Consider the following 16,312-nt stretch of genomic DNA (forward strand, 5'->3'; position numbering starts at 1 on the left):
AACGTTTTTTTGATCCACGCCCCTATATTTTTTTAAGGTATCTGTGACCAACAGATGCATATCTGAATTCCCACTTACAGTATGTGAAATCCATAGATTAGGGCCTAATGAACTTATTTCAATTGACTGATTTCCTTAAACAAACTGTATCTCAGTAAAATCTGTTAAATTGTTGCATGTTGCATTTATATTTTTGTTCAGTATATTTGTCAAACGGCAGCCAATCATCGATCATCATGTCACCAGAATAAGACCCTCGATATTTATTGGAAAGGAGTATCAAGCTCATCACCTTGCACATTCACCACTCTGTGAAGTTCAGCATAATTAATTTCCTCTGTAGCCTAATAAACTGCATATTTTCCTGAGTAGTAATGGTAAATATTGATGTAAATATTATTACATCAATATTTGCACATAATGGGGTTTCCACCGCCATAACGACTTTTACCCAAATAACTTTTTTGTCTGGGATTTATAAAATTGTACCAGCATCATCAGCCCAGTTGTGACTTTTTCATGTGTCAGTTAATTCATCTGCATTAAATGGCTGGATGGAAACCTAGTTATGCACATGGTTATGGGCTTATAAAAGAGAAGACACCTCTGTACCATGTCAGATATAGAGTTGAAATGTCACGACTTCCGCCGAAGTTGGCTCCCCTGCCTGTTCGGGCGGTGCTCGGTGGTCGTCGTCACTGTCCTACTAGCCGCTACCGATCCCTTTTTCATTTGTCTGTTGGTTTTGTCTTATTAGTTTCACCTGTGTGTATTTTGGTTTAATTAGCTTCCCTATATATAGTAGTTTGACCTGCTCTTGTTTTGTGCGGGATTGTCTTTTGTTACGTGTGTACATATTAGGTTGTGGTGTATTTTATTTTCTATACTGGACACCCTGTGGTTTTGGGTTGTCTGGTATAGTGTCCTGCGCCCTGTATTGTATTGGGCTTATCAGTTTGGTGTACAATAGTAAAGCACTTTACTTCGTTACTCTCTCTCTGCGTCTGATTCCTGCGCACACACCTAGTCCCGCGTGACATGAAATGTATTCAGTTTTGAGTTTGCATCCCAATATTACACGTTACATACAGCACAGAAAACTGAAATATAACACAAGCATCTGATAAAGAAACACTGGATTTTCAGCAGTTTTTTTTATAATGATTATTAATGATGAAATTATAAAAAATATTAATAACATTCCACTAGAGGGAGATTTGGCCATTTGATTTCAGGAAAGGGCTACGTGAAAGGATAAATCAAAAACCCGCAGACACTCGGACCTCCGTGGAATGAGTTTGAGACCCCTGCTCTAGGGGTTCCAGATTGGTGTTAGTATCAGTGTTGTATCAATCATTTTTACTCCCCCATTAAGCCATGCATTCAATATAATTTCCCAACGTGCCTTGACTTTTTGAGTGAAATGTAGAGTTACCACCCATGACTGTATGTGTTAGTGACAGAGACATTGTTGAATGTGTTCATTTTCTGTCTTATGGCAATACATTACACATCTCTTAAGGTCTTATTTTGAGTCCTAGCCTTACCCTAATATAGAGACCTGAAACTCATGCTTTATAGGCCACATCAGGCCTGAATGTAGGGTTGCAACATTCCAGTAAAACACACACAGAGAGCAATAGTTAGAAAGCAAATGAGAATAATGGGGTGATATCTGACACCATTGGGTTAGTACAGTGTATTTCAGGTGCATTTATCTGAATATGCATGTGGCTGGAGTAGGGATAGAGATAGAGAGAGGGAGAAATGGAGAGAGAAAGAGAGAGGCTGGCTGGAGCAGCAGCAGCAGCACAGCATAGGACGAAGGTGGCGTGAGGGAGAGGGACCCTCTGGACTTGGTCGTTCGTTCAGTGCAGCTCTAAGAGGAGAGAGAGAGAGAGAGAGAGAGCAGGCAGGAGCGCAGAGGTAGAGCAGGGAGCTGAGCTGATCACGAGGTGTCAGACTTATTCTTTCCATCCGTCTCCTCTATCCTCTTCACTCACTTCTTCTTCTTCTTCTGAGTGCATCAGACCTTTCACCAGAGCTGTGCGATAAGCGGGAAGCCCACGTTTTGAAAAAAGAACTCCAGACAAATAGATAAGCAGACAAAAGAATGAATGTAAATGAATGGAACGACAGAGACGGAGAAAAATAAGTTAACTTCTGAAGACTCATCCAGTACTGGAGGGGCTGTGGTGTGCAACACCAGGTAGGAATAGTCTTTATTTGTCGCAGATGTATCTGGTGAAATGTAAACAAGCAACAAAAAGCTATTTTTCATTGACACTCGACCAGTGAAAATAACAAAACTGTTCCTTAAACTCAACAATTTTTGAATTGTATGCTAACATTGACATACATCAAATGCAACAATAGCATATTTCGAACTGTATGGAACAAAAAAAGCTACCAAATGCAATTTAGTTTATTTTTTTATTAGCTGTGTATTACCTATTAAGTTGGGAAGCTCTATCAGACACATGGTAGTGTCAACGTACAATATTAGCTGTATACTGTATTTGTGAATACTTTATCCTCTGTTTGTGTGGAGTGATGTTGATGCTAGTGTTGTTTCCAATGTGACTGATTGTGTCACATGTAATGAGCCGGGAGAGAAAAGAGAGATTTTAAAAGAGTGGTGCTGTGGCAGGAGGGAGGGACATAGAATACTGTTGTTTTTTGAATGAGATCCTGTCTACTTGGAAAAAATAATAATATGTTGGATCCAAGAGAGAGAGAGAGACAGAGAGAAACAGAGAGACAGAGAGAAACAGAGAGACAGACAGACAGACAGACAGACAGACAGACAGACAGACAGACAGACAGACAGACAGACAGACAGACAGACAGACAGACAGACAGACAGACAGACAGACAGACAGACAGACAGACAGACAGACAGACAGACAGACAGACAGACAGACAGACAGACAGACAGACAGACAGACAGACAGACAGACAGACAGACAGACAGACAGACAGACAGACAGACAGACAGACAGACAGACAGACAGACAGACAGACAGACAGACATAGAGATACAGAGAGAGAAGAGAGGTGTTGGGGACAGAGGGATAGAAGACAGAGAGAGAGAGAGAGAGAGTGAGAGGTAGCCAGAGAAAAAGAAGAGAGAGAGTGGGACTGAGCTGCAGTGCTGGAGCTTGCTGGCAGGAAACTCTGTAACCAAGGCAGCTGACATGAGGGAAAGCCAACTGTGGACACTGGGATTTTTATTTTTCACCCTCTCTCCGAAACACAACCGCTCTCTTCTCTGCCAAGCCCCCTGCCATCCCCCCTCATTCCCCCTGAATAAAGGTTTCATTATAGGGCGTTGTGACCGAATTAATTAAGCAGCTACATGTATGCTCTCATGGCCACACCACCACCACCCTTCTATCTCTTTCTAAGTCTCTCTCTCACTTCTTCAATTTTTATTTTTCACTCTTGCTCATTTCCTCTCTCCCACCCCATCCTGTTCTTTATACATTTGTTTTGCCTTTATTTAACTAGGCAAATCAGATAAGAACAAATTCTTATTTTCAATGACGCCCTACCACAGCCAAACCCTAACCCAGACGACACTGGGCCAATTATGCGCCGCTCTATGGGACCCCCAATCATGGCCGGTTGTGATACAGCCTGGAATCAAACCAGGTTCTGTAGTGATGCTTCCAGCACTGAGATGCAGTGCCTTAGATCGCTGACCCACTCGGGAGTTCAGAGTCAAAGGACACTCCTATCAGTCTTTTACAGGAAACAGTTTTTAACAATTTACACCAGCTACACACATGAAAAATACTACAGTATAGTACTACAGTACAGTATCTAAAATTTAGCTGATTGATTTTTAGTTTGACTGCTATGGTGTGTGGTCATCCACACTCCCTCCCAAAATGGCTGCTGTGCCATTTCCTCCGCTTACATTACTGTACTACACTGTATAATACTATACTACACATGTATTATCCCTTGATCATGTGAGGTACTTACTATACAATTTGTGTAGTATACTGTAGAATACTATAGTAAATAGTACAATATACTATAGACCACCAAAACACTACAGCAAACACTACAGTAATTACTATAGTATATACTACAGTATTTAATTTGCATATACCCTGCCCTTTCTTTTCCCCCACAGCCTAATTTGTGCCACCTATAAGTGAGAAACCTACAAGTAACCAGTGGTGGAAAATGTACTCAATTGTCACACTTGATTAAAAGTAAAAAATACCTTAATAGTAAATTACTACATGTCTAAAAGTATCTGGTTTGAAATGTGCTTAAGTACAATGGTGGAAAAGTGACCAATTGTCATACTTGAGTGAAATCAAATCGAATTCTCTATATTGAGAAAACCCGATGGACAGATTTTCTTGTTTAAAAAAAATTTCGGACAGACATGGGCCCACACCAACACTCATAAATAATTTACAAACACACTATTTGTGTTTAGTGAGTCCGCCAGATCAAAGGCAGTAGGTATGATAGCACATTATATTGGCAGGTGTATGAATTGGACCATATTGCTGTCCTATCAGAGCATTTGGAATGTAAATGAGCACCTTTGGGTGTCAGGAAAAATTTAAAAAGTTAAATATTTTATTTAGGAATACAGTGGAGTAAAAGTAACTTGTCAAAAAGTAAAGAACAGATACCCCCAAAAAACAAAAAAAGTTGTGCTTTAAGGTATTCTTTCTTAAGTACTTTACACCACAGTTATGTAACTGCCAAAATAAAGGAAACACTTGAGTAAACGAGGGATACAAAGTATATAAAGCAGGTGCTCCCTCACAGGTGTGGTTTCTGAGTTAATCAAATAATGAACATCCCTCATACTTAGCGTCATGTATAAAAATGCCCTGTTGCCAATTATTTTGGCTACCATGGTTAGAAGAAAAGATCTCAGAGACTTTGGGTCTGTGACAGCGTTTTCCACCACCGTTAACAAAACACCAAATGATGGAATTTCACATGGAAGAATGGCATCACATCCCTCCAAATAAAGCTCCAGACACTTGTACAGTCTTAGAAAAAAGGGGTTCTAAAAAGGGTTCTTTCGCTGTCACCATGGGAGAACTCCCTTGGGTTCCAAGTACAACCCCTTTTGGTTCCAGGCAGAACCCTCTGTGAAAAGGGTTCTGCCTGGAACCCAAAAGGGTTCTCCTATGAGGACAGCCAAATAACCCCTTTAGGTTCTAGATAGCACCTTTTTTTCTAAGAGTGTAGAATCTTTGCCGAGGTGCATAGAAGCTGTTCTTGCGGCTCATGGTTGCACAACGCCCCAAGACACTTTGGTATTGGTATTTCCTTTATTTTGGCAGTTATCTGCACATGCCAAGTGTAGACCATACAGTATGTTGTTTTAACTCTTTGAGTATTTTGTCCAGTAGTTTTCCTCAAGGAGAAAACCCCACTGCTATGTGAATTATAATAAAACAAAAACACTATAGTAAATAGCACATTAATATCTGCAAAAACACTACAGTAAATACTACAGTACCCTACAGTACGCAAAAACACTACACTAATTATACTACAATTTTTTTTACAGTATGTAAACTGTAAATATAACATAATTCTACAGTCATGTCCATAACACTAAAGTAAACACTAACCACAGTCCACAAAAATACTGCAGTGAATGCAACAGTAAAGTCAGCAAAAAGACTACAGTGAATTCTACCATTGTATGCTATAGTATTTTTTTATGTGGGTATGGAGAGAGGTTTAACGTGAAAGCTGTGAGTGATGGTAGAAAAAGTGGGATAAAAAAACAGCAACACAAAGGCAGGTTGATCTGATGCAAATGCAAAGACAAACTCTGAGCTACTGAAGACTGTTTCCCCTACTAGAATGCCCAACAAACTGAATGTTAATCTCTGCATTTTCTTAGGTAAATCAGGCCCACACTTATCAGCCACCTACGGTTAACCCTCCTGTTGTGTTCGTTTCATGTTAATCAATCAATGCTGATTATAAATCCATAATAATACACATAATATCACCTAACGTTGTTGTTAGATCGTTTCATCAACTTAAATTCTTGTGAACATTACAAGTTTTGAACTTCTTTTTGCTATTCATGGCCTCGTTTTTTTAGTAAAAAAAACATAATTTATGGATTATTTTGACTATAACAAATACTCAGATGAAACATATTGTGCTATTTATCACAGACTATTTTGTGTTACATTTTAACAAGGACTCTCTCCTCCTCACCAGTGTCACGATCATGAGCCTCACATGCAGTATATCGTTTGGTCATTGTGCTGCCACAGAATGAATTGTGAGCAAGGCCTCAAAAAATCTATATATATCAGAGCTGCGAGAAAATGTTTATATTTATATTACGTAAACAATGTTGCGATTATTTGTGAGAATGCCAACAGGTGTGGTTCCCGTGGGGGAAAGATTCTATTGGGGAAAGTCGAGAAGGGGAGTGAGGTGTGTGTGCTCAAACACACATGCATGTGGGGGTCTGGGAGAGGAAGTGTGTCCATCTGATGAATGAGCATGTGCCTGAACTCAATTTTATACACTAATTGTAGTCTCACCCATTCATTTCTAACGAAAGGTCATTTTTGACCGGGAACACCATAGATGTACAAGAGTTAAATAATAAATAATATATAAATAAATAAATAATAATTTTTCAGAGAAAAATGTAATTAAATTGGTCCAATTCGACCGGAACACAGCAGGAGGGTTAATTTATAAGGCAAGAAATCAAAGAGAATAGAAACGTGCAATAACAGAACAATTAGGAGGGAAATAGTTGTGCAGTACAGTGCATCTAAATAAATAAATAACCATCATAAATAAATGATAAATAACCATCAAGAGAAGGGTGGAGGAAAGGAGGCAGTGGAGGAGAGGTCGGGGAAGACAGTGAAAGAGAGGGGGTTTTGGTGAAGAGGAAAGGAAAGGCATTGTGGGCCGAGGAGGAAACACTGAGAAGTATAAAAAGTGTTGAGTTTCTCTGCAAGTTGTCCATCATCATCTCTCCATCATCTCTTCATGTTGCTGACCAATGGCTTTATCCTCTCAGGTAGAGCTTGAAGGCTAATGAAAACTGCTCCGCATCGTGTTTGCAGAATTCTGACGTACTTTGATTGTGTGGAAATCAATAGCGCTGTAAATTCTTAATTGAATGAATGCAGGAGTCCTGCGCCTAGTGTTTTATGGGGTACCAGACATACAGCTCCTTTGAAAGCGTGGCATGCTGAAAGATCTCTGTTGGCATAGTTTTTTTATTGTGTGTGTGTGTGTGTGTGTGTGTGTGTGTGTGTGTGTGTGTGTGTGTGTGTGTGTGTGTGTGTGTGTGTGTGTGTGTGTGTGTGTGTGTGTGTGTGTGTGTAAGATTCCTGTTGGAATTGTTTTAGGCTGGTGGAAAAGCTCTGTTAATCACTCATAGGCTGGTAGTCTACACATGCTGTGCTCTACATTGTCAACAGCTGGTTTTTGGTACAATACAATATCACAGTGAAGAGTAACTTCACCATGTTATTTGACATATTGATATGAGAGTCTTTCATCAGAATACCCAGACCTCATGGACTAGTAAAGCACTACATTTGTGTTTCACACACTGTAAAAAAATTCCTGTAGTTTTTACAGTAAATTACTGGCAACACAGTAGCCAGTAATTTACTGTAGATGTACAGGACCTTGACTTAAACACAAAACCTGAATACAGCAACATACTGTATTTCTAGAATATACAGTGCATTACTGGAAGAACAGTGGTTAGTAAACTGTTGCAGATGTACAATGCACGCATGTATTTGATATACGTCTTTCAATAGTTTCAATATCTTTTGTGTAATTTGTACTTCACTGGCCTGAAGTACAAGTCATGACTTGTACCATTAGACTTGTACCATTGTACCATTTTGTTACCATTAATAAGAGTACATGTCTTTTCTAATACAAAAGTAAACCTATAAGTAGCCCACTTAACTACAACAACCGTATCGGTAAAGGGAACATCATCTTTTGAATTGCTATGACTGTGGTGTGTTTAAAGGTTATGAACAGATACAATTATATTTTTCAGTCAATTTGATATTTGGATAAAACCAGATCAAAGTATGATGATTTACATTGAAAAAGTATGATAATAAAGTTACTGGTCCCTCCCCCATGTCAAACACTTGGATTCAGGAGGCGGGATTATTAAGGGGATAGGGTGATATCACCCGAATGCTCATTTTAATACACCAATGGTAACATGATATTCTCTTCCCTAATTTAAATCAGTACTGCCTTGTAACTAACATTGGATAAGGCATGTTCACAGAAGGGTGTGGTTTACATTGCAATATACAGTAGCTACTCTACTGGTGCCAATACTTGACTGTAGGGTGTCAGCAAATATAATTAAAAGTTTACACAATTCATCTATGGCAAATATACTTGTATGTTTCTCCTTTCATCTAGCTAGGGTTGTTCAAAACGCAGTGGTCAAATCAACAAATCCGTCAGTGCTGTTGTGAATCGCGTCACAAGAGGCATGCCAAATGGGAGATTTCTGAAAAAATGTACATCATTAGTTAGGTTTCCATCCAATTTGCGATAGATTTTCATGCAAATATTGTAAAATCTGCATAAAATAATAAGCGCATTTTCCAAACACTAAATTCTATTTTTTCAACTTGAAATTGTATGACTTTTCCTAGAGTGACCCCAACATTAGAAAAAGTGAAAGATTGCCTTTGTTCATATTTCCATCAAAGCTGTTCACCACCAGGGTACAACGATTGTCGTAGGGTCATTTTTGACCCGGCAGTTATACAATTATTTACACACCACAAAAACACACAAAGACTAAAACATTATTGTGCATGTGCAGCATCCCTCCTCCACGACCCCACAGGTGACTCAAGTTCACAGACAAAATAAAAACAATTTCAGACAAAATAAACATTTCTGACAAAATAAACATTTCTTCAAAGCACTGTTTACTCATGGGGAATGCAGTCAGAGGCTATAAAGGTGCTGCAGATGACAGTCCTTACAGTTCTCTCTTTGCTGAAGAGTGCCAGATGTCCAGGAGGAACAAGAGAACAATGATTTAAAAGAGGAGGAGGTATCTGAAGAAGAAGAAGGGGACGAATACAGCCCAGAGCTCAATGCATCGTCTTCAGATGAATAAGAAATCTCCCAAGCTGAAAGAGAGACATTTTTGCGAAAGAACAGCAACACAACATGGTCCTTGTCAACATATGACAAACAAGACAGGATGGCAGCACAAAATGTCATAAGAATGACCCCAGGGCCCACAAGACATGCAGTTGCCCATGCCCAGGACATCGCCTCAACATTCTACATGTTCATCACACCTGCCATCGAACAAATCATCCTGGAGATGACAAATTTGAATTGTTTCAGTAAATATGGAGATAACTGGAAAAGGATGTATGAGATTGACCTGCGTGCCTACATAGGGCTGCTAATCTTAGCGGGTGTGTATAAGTCCTGAGGCGAGGCTACTTGTAGTCTCTGGGATGCAGAGAGTGGAAGGGTGATTTTCCGTGCCACGATGCCACTGAAAGTCTTTCACACATTCTCAAGAATGTTACGATTTGATAACCTTGAGTCAAGACATGCAAGACATGTGAGAGACAAACTGGCGGCCAAAAGAGAGGTCTGGGAGAAGTGGGTGGAGCGTCTGCCATACCTCTACAAACCTGGACCTGAAGTACCAGTGGATGAGCAACTGGTTCCATTTAGAGGTACATTTTAATTTCATATCTGTAATGTAAGTGATTTTCACTGTTAATTGTATTATGTATTGCTGTAATATCATTGATTTATGTGATTGTTTTCTGTGAAACTGATAGTAATTACTGATTGTTATCTCTTTTGTCAAAAGGTTGCTGTCATTTCCAGAAGTATATGCCCAGCAAAGTATGGCATCAAGATATGGGTGGCCTGTGACGCACAATCCAGCTACGCTTGGAAGATGCAAGTCTACACAGGGAAGCTGATCAGTGGAGGCCTGGAGAAGAACCAGGGGATGCGGGTTGTGCTTGATGTGACAGACGGACTGAGGGGGCACAATGTCACTTGTGACAATTTATTCACCTCTTATGAACTTGGCCAGCAGCGCCTAAAGAGGAAGCTCACCATGGTTGGCACAGTTAGAAAGAACAAGCCTGAGCTCCACCCTGCACTCCTTGCAACGAGGGGGAGAGAGGCTTTCTCATCAAAGTTTGCCTTCACCCCCACCACCACTCTAGTTTCTTACCTCCCAAAGAGGAACAAGAATGTGGTCCTCCTGAGCAAACTGTACAAAACGGCTGAGATCAGTGATCGTGAGGACAGGAAGCCAGCCATCATCCTGGTCTACAACCACAACAAAGGAGGCGTGGACAACCTGGACAAGGTGCAGGAGGATGACTGCCCGCTGTTCCCTGGTCATCTTCCATAACGTCATTGATGTGTCCTCATACAATGCCGTTGTGATATGGAACAAAATCAACCCTACATGGATGCCTGGAAAGCGGAACAAGAGGGTGTTCCAGGAGCAGCTGGGAAAGGCACTTCCCCCGCACAGCATCCTCTGTAGTGCTTTTGAAAGCTGTTCTGGGGGCTGCATCTTGTCCTGATCCACCTGAGGCTGAAGCTGGGGCAGGCAAGAGTAGGAGATGCCAATTCTGACCCCCAAAGAAGGACTGTAAAACAAATACTATGTGCTGTACACGTGAGAAATACATCTGCAAAGTTCATGCACACAAGTTTGCATGCTGTCCTACATGTGGTAATTGGAGTTGATTGATTTATGTTCTTCATGTATATTATTTTATTCTTAGTTGTTGTTTATACACCTTGTGGGTGGGGGCAATGGTTAAAAAAATGGGAGAAGACAAGTATTTTGTAGTTGAATTCCTCATTGTACAGTATATAAGAATATATCACTATGTTGAATTCCTCATTGTACAGTATATAAGAATACTATGTTGCCAAAAAAGTTCAAGACTGTTATTGTTTCCTGTTGCGCTTATATACTGTAGCAAATGTGCCCACTGTGGTCGTGGCACATACGCTCTAGCCAACAGCTCGCAGATTCAGTGCGGGTAGGCTACCTAAATTGAGATTATTATGGATAAGAGCAACATTATTTGTATTGGTCAAATGGCATTCAAGCATCAATCATCATGTCACCAGAATAAGACCCTCAATATTTATTGGAAATTAGTATAATGTCACAGGTGAACCCAAGAGCAGACTCAGATGAGGAGACTGGGATGAGGTATTTATTGAAACATGGGGGGGGGGATTGCGTGCAGGCCAGGGGAAGCTCGGGCGGGGTGCCGGAAACCAGGTGCGGAGGCTGAGGCTGGAGCGAGAGGTGTTGGGACAGAGTTAGCAGGTCCGGGGGGGAATCCAAGGGAGCATAGAGTGGGGAATCCAGGACAGAGTAGCAGGACTAACGAGAAGTTGGACTGGAGACGGGGACCAGAGTCAGAGCGGGCAGAACTGTAGCGGAAAAGGAAAACAGTGTCAGGCAAGGGAAAACAGGACAACAGGAATAAACAGCTAGAAATATGGACTGGCAGAGATTACGATCTTGCCGTGTGGAAGTGGCAGGACTGAGCATTTAAAGAGGTCTTGATTGTGGAACAGGTTGCAGCTGGTGGGAATCTGCTCTGATTCCAGCACACCTGTCTCCACACACACACAGGATGAGCACTAGAGGGCGAGGTAGGAAGAGGTTATGAAGGTGCTGCAGATGACAGATGTCTTTGGGTTCTGGGGCCTCATAACTGTCATGTAAATTTCACACTAAATATCGCTAAATATTTATGAAAAGAATACATACATTGTAAAACTGTGGAAAGCTGTGTGCGCTTGAACAAGCATTATAACTATGGAAAATTCTCTCCATTCACCTTTTATGGTATAATTTGGAACTATTGGAATTAAGTCACAGCTGTTTCCAAAACAAACGGCAATTGCAAATTCTATCCAAATATTTTTGGAGATATTGGCAGAATCTTTCAATATTTTTCATTAACTTCTGCTGTATTTGACAGGACTTTGGCAAGTTTTTGAAAGAAAAAACAATGGCTAATTGTTGAGGTCCTGTCAGCTTAACGTTTGAATTCAATAATATTTTGCATTGACTTCTCCCCCAACCTAAATTTGCTTGGCTGCCCATGAATTCTGAAACATTGTCTAGGCTACAATTATTTTGTATTTTTTTTTGTATTTACAGTAGTAACATACATACTTCAATGTAAAATATCAACTGTATGTTCACCTGCTAAATTCACCTGTGTATTATAAACCACGCTACCAATGGGATCGCATACAGCAAAACTTGAAATACATAGCCTATCTATTTTGATTGGGCAACTAGGCCCAAACAAATTACAGATGAGGCATGGTAATTTGTAGGATGTCTACTTTAATATAAACCCATCAAAGGTAAGGAATTTATTCTGCAATGGCTATTAAAATAAAATAAATAGGAAATAGATTTCTATGTCAAATATTTTTAGATTCCAAAAATAAAACTCACAGATTTTTGCTCTTCTCACTAATGGCAAATGGCTACATTTTATGAATAAGCATGTCATCATATCCACAATTTGCACAAAACTTTCCTGCTTGCAATACAGTACTTCGACCACCAGAAAACATGTGCATGGTCTACAGTTTGTGTGGAGCTAAGAACATTATGTTCAGTTTTTCATAAATGCCAACTTTTGCTGGAAAACTTGCGCATGCATGTTTTGGGGTATATTTTGTATGTGCGTATCGTTTATAAATGCTTCCCCTGATACTTTTATGTCCTGAAATGTCTAGGCAGCATATACAGTACTCTCTACATGCAGTGCTGTTACTCCTATCACAGCAGAACCATTGTTCTTTCAAATACATTTGACTCATCTTTCACTGTGATGCTACTTAATGGAGATTCTATGACTTATCCAGCTTTCTCTCAAGCTTATTAATGTATTCTCTAAGGCTTTAGCTATAGGAAGACAAATGTCAATAAACAAAGCTACAGTATATGTCAACGTGTCATGCGTCAGAACTATAGCATGTAGACTCCTCACCTGTCAGCTCACCTCTCTGTATCACTCTTATAAAAGGGGTTATTCTGCAATGCCATGTGCTTGTTGGAAGTTGTTTTTAAGGTAGATGGTTTGTAATGACATGAATTAAAGCATGCAACACAACACTAACAGAACTCAACAACCTTGGTCCATGGGTTTTAAGGATTTTTGGCTGAACCTTTGGTTTCTGATGAATCTATTGCATCTATATACTCCACTTCTTTCTGCAACTCTCTAACCTGAGACACTGAATTATTTCATCCCCTCTTGGGATTATGAAAGCAATCATGTTTTCTCTTTCTTTTTTCACCTGTCTAGCTCTCAGGCAATGAATCTATTCAAAATGACAGTAGCTTAAAAGTAATAGACAGCAACACTTCTACGAAGACTGAAATTAACTTAAATTGATTCACCCAAGCTTTTTTCTTCTCTCATTCCGACTCCGGCTCCTGAGGAGGATATTTCAAACATGTGAGGCCACATGCAGAAATCAATTTCCTAATGAAGTTGATTAGAGAGAGACGTGCTGGAGCTGTGGGCTGTCTTTGTGTTAAGAGCTCACATCAGGTCAGACAGGACAGGGCTGGGACGTACGGCTGCGTGAGTGTGTGCGTCTGGGGCGAGAGGGTGCTTCGTGGCATACCAAAGCTCATGTTAATTGTTGAATGCCTCAGTTTTCAGTTCATTAGTTTTCAATGTGCGCAGGGGAGATGTCATGAAATGACAGCTTTAATCATATGCATCTGTGTGCGTGTGCGTTCGTGCATGCATGACCACATAATGCAAATATAATACAATCCAACGGCACAACACACCTGGGTTCAAATAGCATTTGTTCTATTTCAAATACTTTAAGCGTTTGATTGAGGCTTCCTTCAATGCCAGATGGGCGGGGTTTGCACTTTGGGAATATGCCATTGCTTCCATTGTGCACCATGCAGGCAAGCTCTATCAAACACAGCTAAAGCTATGTGAAAGAAAACACATGTGCCTACGATTTACAGTAAACCAAGGTCTGGAGTGCTGTCTAGCTGTTAAACAAGATATTACACTCTTAGATAAAAGGGTTCTATAAAGAACCCCAATTAACACTTTTTTTCTAAGACTGTACTCTACAGCATTCAGTTCTCTAGCTGACTGGACAATCCCTCTTCAACAGTGGCCTGTTAATACAATACACCTGTACTAGTCAAATCAAATCAAATCAAATCAAATGTATTTATATAGCCCTTCGTACATCAGCTGATATCTCAAAGTGCTGTACAGAAACCCAGCCTAAAACCCCAAACAGCAAGCAATGCAGGTGTAGAAGCCCTAACTACTAGTGTAGTTAGGGCTGGGCGTCAAGTCAGCAGGACACCGGTCGACAACATCCAGTGAAATTGGAGGGGTGCAATTCAAATAAATAATCGTAATATTAAACATTTATGAACATACAAGTATCTTATATTGGTTAAAAGTTTAAATGATTGTTAATCTAACTGCATTGTCCAATTTATAATAGGCTTTACAGAGAAAGCATACCATGCAATTGTTTGAGGACAGCACCCCATATCAACATATTTTTCAACCAGCACAGGCTTCATAAAATCCCAAATAGCGATTAAAAAATCACTTACTTTTTGAAAGTCTTCCTCTGTTTGCAATCCCAAGGGTCCCAGCTATAACATGCATGGTCGTTTTGTTAGATAAAATCCTTCTTTATATCCCAAAAAGTGTAATCCTCAGGTACCCTAAAATGTAAATAAACGATCATATTTCATACGGTATTTTCAATAGCAAAGTAAAATTAGCAAGTGCGCGTCCTCTTCGTTGCGCGCCCACAGACTGATTTCCAACAGTGACTCCCGGTACCGAAACTCAAAATTCTTCCTAGTTTTGGAAGAAACAAGCCTGAAACGATGAACGAAGACTGTTGACATCTAGTGGAAGCCATAGGAATTGCAATCTGGGAGTTTGAATTGCATAGGACCCATAGCTTTCCATTGAAAGAGCATGGGGATCTCAAAAAACAATTCTGGTTGGTTTTCTTTGGATTTTCAGCTACCATATCAATTGAGTTATAGTCTCATATATTATTTTAATATTTATAAAAAGAAACTCAACTGTAACGCAAGTGTAATCATAATTTCTTACCATTCAGACAATGTATATTTAACTATCTGTCTATTGGGCCCACACGTACATAAACAGCCAATAGACCTTCAGCCGAGGCCAAAGTAATAATCAGGCCTGCATGAGGGAGTACGGTTTGCCCTTGGTCCTGTTTGAAAGTGATTACATTTTATTACTCTCCTCCCCACTCATAGAAATAACCCAATATTAAACCGTCTACTACTCTCACCTCATGGTAGTTGGTAGTGGAAAATGAATCACTCTTTCTCTGTGGAGTCGGAGCCCTCAAGTCAACTTTTTTTTCTGTTGTAGAAATGGAGGGATGAGATGTCATAAATCTGTCACACAAACCCATTAGGGCCCTGTACTCTCTCCTACCTCACAGCATTAAAGGCTTTCTCTCTCACTCTCACTCGATTGCTTGCTTGCTCTCTCTCATTTTTTCTCTCTCTCTCCTTTGGACTGTCTCCAGGTCTAACATCTTTTAGAGCTGCATGCCATGCCTTCCACGGGAGTGTGTGTGTGTGTGTGTGTGTGTGTGTGTGTGTGCCTACGCACGTACGTGTGCATGTCACTGTCTGTGCCCCCTAAGTGTATGCGTGTTTAGATTCACAAGATTGCTTCGGAAATTTGACCTCTGGAAAAGTTTCCTGTGAGCAGCCTCCTCTTTGAACTCCAATCCATTATCAGTGAGTATCAGTTTCACCCCAACAGGTGTACTGTGTTAAATGATAGGGGCCTCTGGCAGCCTGCCACAGTCACATGCAGGGGATAAAAGGATGAGCTCTCAGTTGCAGAGCAGTGGGGTACCACTCAAGCGCACACACACGCAGGCCACACACACACGTGCATGTTTGGGTTCCCGAGTGGCACAGCGGTCTAAGGCACTGCATCTCTGTGCTAGAGGCGTGACTACAGACCCTGGTTTGATTCCAGGCTGTATCACAAACGACCGTGATTTAGTGTCCCATAGGGTTGCGCTCAATCGGCCCAGCGTCGTCCGGGTTAGGGTTTGGCCGGGATAGGCCGTCAATGTAAACAGAATTTGTCCTTAACTGACTTATCTAGTTAAATAAAGGATAAATACATAAAAAAATGCACAAACACGCAACCTACACTGCTCA

General features: G+C 40.5%; 1 protein-coding gene across 1 annotated transcript in view; it reads left to right on the forward strand.

The window, feature by feature from the left end:
* Positions 1 to 1,995: 1,995 nt before the first annotated feature.
* The window catches only part of LOC109875881 (cadherin-20), a 116,672-nt gene continuing 102,355 nt past the window's right edge, over positions 1,996 to 16,312 (forward strand). Inside the window, exon 1 of the mRNA XM_020468318.2 lies at positions 1,996 to 2,209. The gene's annotated coding sequence lies outside the window, so the exon portion shown is untranslated. The remainder of the gene's footprint in view (positions 2,210 to 16,312) is intronic.

The sequence above is a fragment of the Oncorhynchus kisutch genome, linkage group LG11 (genome assembly GCF_002021735.2).
Source record: "Oncorhynchus kisutch isolate 150728-3 linkage group LG11, Okis_V2, whole genome shotgun sequence".
In the NCBI taxonomy this organism is placed as follows: Eukaryota; Metazoa; Chordata; class Actinopteri; order Salmoniformes; family Salmonidae; genus Oncorhynchus; species Oncorhynchus kisutch.